This window comes from Polypterus senegalus, chromosome 4 (assembly GCF_016835505.1).
Source record: "Polypterus senegalus isolate Bchr_013 chromosome 4, ASM1683550v1, whole genome shotgun sequence".
NCBI lineage: Eukaryota > Metazoa > Chordata > Cladistia > Polypteriformes > Polypteridae > Polypterus > Polypterus senegalus.
Genome location: NC_053157.1, coordinates 250,569,342 through 250,577,705, shown reverse-complemented (window position 1 = coordinate 250,577,705; position 8,364 = coordinate 250,569,342). Strand labels below are relative to the sequence as shown.

Here is an 8,364-nt window from a genome sequence, read left to right as displayed (position 1 = left end):
TGCAAGAAGAAGGATGTCGGTTTCATCAACAATTGGAATCTCTTTTGGAAAGGCGCGTCTCTTCAAGCGTGATGGCCTGCATCCGAACAGTTTCGCGCCGGGTCCTCTCCGAAAACATATCGAAGGTAATTCGTTTTTCTTGACTATCTATCTCTGCTCTTAACCCCTTCCGAAATAATACTGCTGTGCCAGGACATGATGAATGTTTAATAGAGTCTTCCGTTAAAGTGCACACCATTAATACTGTAATAAGCAATCTCAATGCACGTAGAAAACCTAGGAAATACGGCATAAACTCCAATAATGTAATTAAAATCACTATTTTAGAGGAACAATGTATTAAAACTATAAAACAGATCACAGATTAAACAAAAATACACAGAGCGCTAATAATAATAATTTAGTTCCTATTCCAAATAACAATAACGCACATAGTACTCATCTCTGCACCTCCGAAACATTAAATATGGCACTATTAAATGTTAGAGCTTTAACTAACAAAACGTTTTTTATCAACGATCTTATTAGTGATAAAAAAATCTTATTGCACTAAATGAAACATGGCTGAATTCAGATGCCGCGCAGTTTTAATCGAATCTGCGCCCGGATTACAGTTTTACTCATGCAAACCGCCAGGGAAAAGGGGCGGATTGGCTAACATTTACTCGAGCGATTAAAATGTAAAGATGTCAGTTTTGGTAAGTTCAAGTCCTTTGAGTATCTCGCCGTTGTTATTCATGGAGATTCTCAAGTTCTAGTACTATCCGTGTATAGACCTCCTAAATATAACGCGTCATTTTTTGAGGAATTCTCTGACTTAATGTCAATTTTAATTACTAACTATGACACACTCCTAATAGTTGGCGACTTTAATTTTCATATAGATAATCAGTGTGATCTAAAAGTAAAAGAATTTATGAACCTCCTGGATTCTTTTGATTTGAGACAACTCATAAATCAGCCTACACATAAAGCAGGTCATACATTAGACTTAGTGATTACTAAAGGACTGAAAGTTGATATAAAACAGATCATTGATATTGGTCTATCAGACCATTTTCTTCTACTTTTAATATAGAAATAATGATAAAAACACTCATGAGAAGCATATTGTTAAAAAACGCTTCTTTGATTCGGCAGCAGCTTTAAAACTTACAAACATTTTAAGCAATCAGTCCGTTTATAGTGCCAGCTATAATAGCGAGGACAATGTAAATAGTAAGGTGGAAAGATTTAATTCTAAAGTGAGAGCTGCTGTTGACATAGTTGCACCTGAAAAGACAGTTAAAAAATCTTCTAGCATTGTATACCATGGAAGACCCAAAGAGTGTCTGATTTAAAGAGAACATGCCGTAGAGCTGAGCGTCAATGGAGGAAGACTAAACTTACTATCCACCACGAAATATTAAAAGTCAAAATAACAGAATACAATAACACTGTCCGTCTTGAGAGACGCTGCTATTTCTCAAGATTATAAATAACAATGCTAGTAATCCCAGAGTCTTATTTTCAACAATTGATCGCCTACTAAACCCAGGTAGCTCAAAGGAATGCCTCCTAAGTGCTTCCAGTGAAACCTGTGAGGCTGTCGCTGTATTTTCAATCAAAAATTAATGATATTAGAAATAACATAGTATATCTCCCCAACACTAAGGATCCCCTAAACCCCAACATCCTGTTATAAACAAATTAAACTCTTTCACTAGGATAGATTTACCTGATTTAAAAAAATAATCTCTCAATTAAAACCCTCCACCTCGTCCTTGACCCGATACCAACAAGGTTTTTCAAAGAAGTATCAGGCGTGCTAATTGATAATGTTCTGACATAGTAAATTCGTCACTAGATACTGGGGTCTTCCCAGACTGTCTTAAGACTGCTGTAGTTAAACCCCTACTTAAGAAACATAATCTTGACCCTCAGCTCTTGAAAATTTTAGACCCATCTCTAACCTGCCTTCTTAAGTAAAGTTCTAGAGAAGGCAGTCATTATGCAGTTAAATGACCACCTAAATAAACATGCTATTCTTGATAAATTTCAGTCAGGTTTTAGAACAAATCACAGCACAGAAACTGCACTCGTTAAAGTAGTAAATGACTTGCGGGTAAATGCAGACAGAGGCCATTTATCTGTTCTCATCCTCTTAGATCTGAGTGCTGCATTTGACACCATTGATCACAACATTCTTAGAAATCGCCTTAGTCAATGGGTGGGCCTCTCTGGCAGTGTCTTAAATTGGTTTGAATCCTACCTGACAGGGAGAAAATTTTTGTTAGTTGTGGGAATTACAACTCGAAGACACATGATATCCAATATGGTGTTCCACAAGGCTCTATCCTGGGTCCGCTGTTATTCTCAATCTACATGCTTCCGTTAGGTCAGATTATCTCAGGGCACAACGTGAGCTACCACAGCTATGCTGATGACACACAGCTGTACTTATCAATAGCACCTGATGACCCTGATTCTATTGATTCACTAACACAATGTCTGACTAGTATCTCAGAATGGATGAATAGTAATTTTCTCAAGTTAAATAAAGAGAAAACTGAAATTTTAGTGATCAGCAATAATGGATACAATGAGGCTATTAGAAATAAACTGGATACATTAGGATTAAAAGTCAAGACGGAGGTAAAAAGCTTAGGGGTGATTGTTGACTGTAATCTGAATTTTAAATCACATATTAATCAGATCATTAGGACAGCATTTTTCACTTAAGAAACATAAGTAAAGTTAGACCTCTTATATCACTGAAAGATGCTGAGAAATTAGTTCACGCGTTTGTTTTCAGTCGACTAGATTACTGTAATGCACTCCTCTCAGGACTACCCAAAAAGATATAAATCGTTTGCAACTAGTGCAGAATGCAGCTGCTAGAATCCTAACTAGGAAAAGAAAATCAGAACACATCACCCAGTTTTGATGTCACTACACTGGTTACCTGTGTCATTCAGAATTGACTTTAAAATTCTGCTTATGGTTTATAAAGCCTTAAATAATCTCGCCCCATCTTATATATCGGAATGTCTGACACCTTATATTCCAAATCGTAACCTCAGATCCTCAAATGAGTGTCTCCTTAGAATTCCAAGAACAAAACTTAAAAGAAGTGGTGAGGCGGCCTTCTGCTGTTATGCACCTAAAATCTGGAATAGCCTGCCAATAGGAATTCGCCAGGCTGATACAGTAGAGCACTTTAAAACACTGCTGAAAACACATTACTTTAACATGGCCTTTATATAACTTCATTTTAATCTTAATTTAACTTAATCCTGATACTCTGTATGTTCAATTCATCATAATAACTATTCATGGTGGCTCTAAAATCGGTACTGACCCCTACTCTCTTTTCTGTTTCTTTTTCCGGTTTCTTTGTGGTGGTGGCCTGCGCCACCTCCACCTACTCAAAGCTTCATGATGCTCCAACAATGATGGACGGATTAAAAGGAAGAAGTCTACGTGACCATCATCATCATCAAGCCCTTCCGTGAGAACCCTAAATCCAAAGAGGACTGTTTCATTTATGTTAGGTAGAATGCCCAGAGGGACTGGGCGGTCTCATGGTCTGGAATCCCTACAGATTTTATTTTTCTCCAGCCGTCTGGAGTTTTTGTTTTTCTGTCCCCCCTGGCCATTGAACCTTACTCTTATTCGATGTTAATGTTGATTTATTTTGTTTTATAATTGTCTTTCATTTTTCTATTCTTTAATATGTAAAGCACTTTGAGCTACTGTTTGTATGAAAATGTGCTATAGAAATAAATGTTGTTGTTGTTGTTGTTAAAGTGTTTCAGGAGAGCAGACACTTCCTTCTTTGACTGCGGTTTTAAACTTTTCTTCAAGCAACTTTTTATGTTCCTCTATAAGAAAGTAATTTTGTGTTAAATGGTAGCCAATGAAAACATGAATTTTGGCGTCTTTACCACAGAAGCAGATTCACCATCAGATTTTCTGTCTTCATCTTCTGTTACTTTGTTTGGCTGATTTCTTTTTCCTAATTGTCGACAATTATTTCCCAAGTAATTTTCCAAAGACAGAATTACAACAAATGTGATTGAAAACACACAAACAAACACATAAACAAATAAATAAATAAAGCTAAATGAGGTTTCAATCACTAAACAAAGTCTTTGCTGTTGCTACCACAGTTACAATTCTTATAAATATTTTGGTTAAAATGAAATTAAAATAAAAAGTCTATCCAGTTTGTATTACTTTTGTTCTAGATTTGACTCTCTTCGTCTCTTCTCTTATTCACAGTAACAAATATTGATTTTTTATTATCGTACATATCATAAAGAGATGTCCTTAGATATATAACAATACATCACATAATCCCCCATAACATCCATACACTGCTTGTCAAGATTGTTTGAAACATGGGAGACCCTTAAGTTGGCCCAACTGTAATATCAGCCATCAAAAACATCCAAACTAACAACTTTCTCTCCATGACACTGTAACAGAGTGTGCCGGTAATCCCACCGCACACTAGAGCCCCCCAAGTCCTGCCTGCTCAGCAGGGTCTCCTTTTCTTGCTGATCTGCAGCTCGGAGTTTGCACTGCTGGCTTCTCGAGAGTTGATGGCTCAATGACAGAGTCCCCTGACCGTCGGTACTCGATGTTCCTGTAAAAAGACAATCAAACCACGAGGGAGAATCCTTGAGGAGTCGTCCCATTTTCTTATTCAGTGATCAGCTCCTTAGCCTGCTTGAGGTGGTCCTGAGTGGTCCATGAGATTTTATGTGACATGAAACCACAGCCCACCGGCGTAGAGAAACAGAATATATGAGAGCTGCAGGTTCACACTGGCATAGTGCAGCGTTTCTCAACCTTTAAGTATTTGCAACCTGAGTTTTCATAACAGTTTTAATTGCGCCCCCCAAACATTTTTTTTTTTAAATGTAGATGCATATTTTATTATACCTACTTAACTTTTATCAACATTTATCTAACTCTATATTTGTTGTTCTAGTATCAGAATTTAGTTTAAGTTAATTTGTTTTGGTTTTGACAAATGTTTTTTTCGTATTTTTGATTCTTGTTTTCTTTTTGTCACATCTTCGCACCCCCCTTTTTGTTACTTCGCTCCCTCCTAGTGGGGCCTGCCCCACAGGTTGAGAACCACTGGCATAGTGAGAAATGCTGGCAGAGAGGCTTTACAGTTTGAAACACAAAGGAAAGTTCGGACTAAAAACAACAACCACATCTTTATGAACAGAAGGCCCAGTGAAGAAATATTCAGAGATGTAGTCCTGAAAATCAAAGAGTGAACAAGTTTAATAAACTGTACTCATGTTCACAGAGTTGTGAAGATTTAACTCAGGCAACACCTCAATAATGTGATTTATTGTGAGAATAAGACAAACTAAATACGTGTGTAAGTGAAATGATATCAAATATCTACAGTAACAGATAAGCCAAGTGGGGTCTGAAAGGAGTGAAATGGTTGGAAGCCAATAAACCTTCACTTCTAATCACGTGTCTACAGTCCAGAGCTGCAGGTCACAAGTTAAGTCGAAATATCAAAACTTCATATCCACTCAAGTTCAGGTTTACACGACTGATCTTAAAAACACAATACATCGTGTAAAATACAAGGCTTCACACTTTTATTAAAGTGAATAAAATATCTTTTAGGTCACCAACAATGTAATTATGTGCCGTTATCCAAAAAAACAAAACAGTCACTTCAGATATTTAAATAAACTTTTAGGAACATAATTTTAAACACTAACTCATGTTTAGTAAAGCGTTGTCCAATATGTTAAATGATAAATTCTCGACTTTCACAGTAAATGTAATTTAGTTTCTTTGTCACAATAATTCAAATCTCCCCGTTCAGCAGGTCTGATCATTAAAGTCAGGCTCTCAGCATTAAGGCACTGCGATGGTTTGTTAGTAGAATTCACCTGCAGAAATAATGAAACACTCGTGAAAATGTCTGTCTGTCTGTCTGGTAAAATGAATTCCTGGTTTCTTCAAATCTCTGAGGTTCTCCCCAAGTTTCAGTTGTGCCTCTGCCTCCTAGTAATACGAGTTATATTTAAAAATCATTCACAAGAGCAGCAGACAAACTCCCTCCGCTGTGCTACTGCATGTCCAGCACGACGGGCTCACCGTGTCCTTCTTTATGGTGTGTGTGTCACCAAGGAAGAGCTCATCCTCCAGAGCCACCAGTCATGTCTTCATTTAGATAAATGGCTCTTAAAGCAAAGAAAGATGAGGTGCGTCATTTACTACAAAAAGGAGAGGAAAAGAAACGCGCTCTTTGTTTATCTGTAACGTCAATCAAGTACATTTTCTGTACATCCCAGTACAACCACAGTAACCATCGACCTACCAGTAAGACCTCCATTTGTATGTGAGCTCAGTACTCAGACGGGGAAGAAAGAAGAGGATTTGGTTTTCTAGTGTTTCTTGGTTCAGAAGTTAAACTCTGTATTCTGTAACAAAGTTACCCCTCAGAATTAATGATTTAGCAAATACGCCACGAGATGAAAAAGAACGAGAAATAAACAAATGCTATGCACTGTAAAATAAACCACTAGGACTGTGTCGAATAATTACAACTGTGTAGAATAATAAATAGCCTTACCTTTTACTTTGTCACTGAACTTGGCTTCAACGTGCAGGTCTGTCATTTTGAGCGCAGATATACTGCAGCGTCGGCGCCGAGCACTACAATGGACGGAGTCTCTGCTCTTCACGGGGATCTCTGAAGGGCTGCTTGGCTTTTACTGCACTAAACACCTGCGTACGGAAGGGTATTAGGGCCACGGAGAAGAAAAAAATAAAAATAAAAACAAATAAATACGGACACAGTGAAGAAAAGAAACAAGTGTATGTCGAGATTACAGTCAACCTGTCCACTTTATCCTCGAAAGCGATCGCCACACAGAATGCATTCACTTTATGATTTTCCTGCTCTCTGAACATTTAGAATGCTAAGATAAATACTTGATATCATTTAATGATGAAATGCGTTAAGGTGTGTATTAAACATGGCCAATTACGGTGGCGTGGTGTTTATGCTGCTCCCTCCGGGGTCGCAGGTGTACGTCCAGTTTAGAGAATCTTTACGGCGGGTGTGACGAGGCTCCATTAAGCTGGGTGTATGACTGGATATCGCACTGGTTTAACTGGAATATCGTGTAAATGTTGGGTTCGTGAGCTGGCGGTGGATACACGAATACAGAATTCAATTGATGTTCTTCTCAGTGGGATTTCTTTATTGCAGGAGTGCTGTCTCTATCTGACATACCAAGCCCCCAGTTCTTATCCTTCCTTTTTCTTTCTCCACGTACTCAGTCACCACACAATTAAACGTCTTTGTTAAAGTAAAACTAGCTACAAACTTATAGGACACTTATAGAGCAGGGATATCATGAAGTGAATGTGTTGTGTGTGCTGATCCCTACCTGCGCCTCCTCTCAGTGAAGAGGAAATCGAAGCTCGTAGCGATTAACAACTGGATCGGTGAACACTTCATACAAAGCATCTGTAGTGCCGTGCGAGGAAAGAAAACACGCCAGACGACGTCTTCATAATGCAGGCGAAAACTACTGACTGTGTACTGAACGGCCTTGAACTTTATAGAACGGTCACCTCTACACTCATTGTTAAGGGGTTATGCTGCCATCTAGTGGCAGACACTATATTAACAGATTGTGTGTCCTGTGGGTTGTTGACTGTAATGCACAGTTAGAATAAAGCAGACAGAGTTCGCTTGTGGAAAACGGCTCTGCGTGGTCTGTACACACAAACAGTGTGCCGACCTCGGACAGTCTGGCTGTGCAGTGTGGAGGCGGCCAAGACGGGGGTCGGCAAAAAAGAGTTCGTGCTGCAGAGTCTCACGAGTGATGAGTGAGCCGGGGAGACAGAAGGAGGTGGGCTGAGATCACGTAACCTCGATTTTAACAGATTTATTTCTTATGGATTTTATACCCACCTTTGACTGATTTTATGGATTTATTTGTGTATGTTTTCGAGAACAGTGCACATGTGGACACTTTGATTTTACTTTTGACTGTTTTTCAATAAAAGCACTCGAGTACTTTCCACCATTGCCTGATTTCAATGGGATTTGTCCGCTCATCTCGGCCATAACTATCGACGGTGTTGGTTCAACAGACTCCTATGTGGGAAGAGGGAGTCTGGAGGGGCCGGCATCGTCACATATTACATACTGAAGGCCACATCAGAATTCATATTAGTCCTCTTTATTAGTCAAATTGTCCATCCCATAATAAGTTCTCGTCTCCTGCTTATCAGAGTTGTGTGAATGTTGTTGATGAAAATCAACTGACTGTTGTTAATCCACTCAAATAATTAATATTTATTTCTTTGTCCATGCCAGTA

At 38.5% G+C, this 8,364-nt stretch overlaps 1 long non-coding RNA gene across 1 annotated transcript; it reads right to left on the bottom strand.

Moving 5' to 3' along the window:
- Positions 1–5,845: 5,845 nt before the first annotated feature.
- On the bottom strand, positions 5,846–7,495 carry LOC120528456. Its single transcript, XR_005633530.1, has 3 exons — positions 7,425–7,495; positions 6,602–6,756; positions 5,846–6,209 (listed from the first exon to the last, which is right to left on the bottom strand). It is a non-coding gene; the product is annotated as an uncharacterized LOC120528456 (long non-coding RNA).
- Between the last annotated feature and the right edge of the window lie 869 nt (positions 7,496–8,364).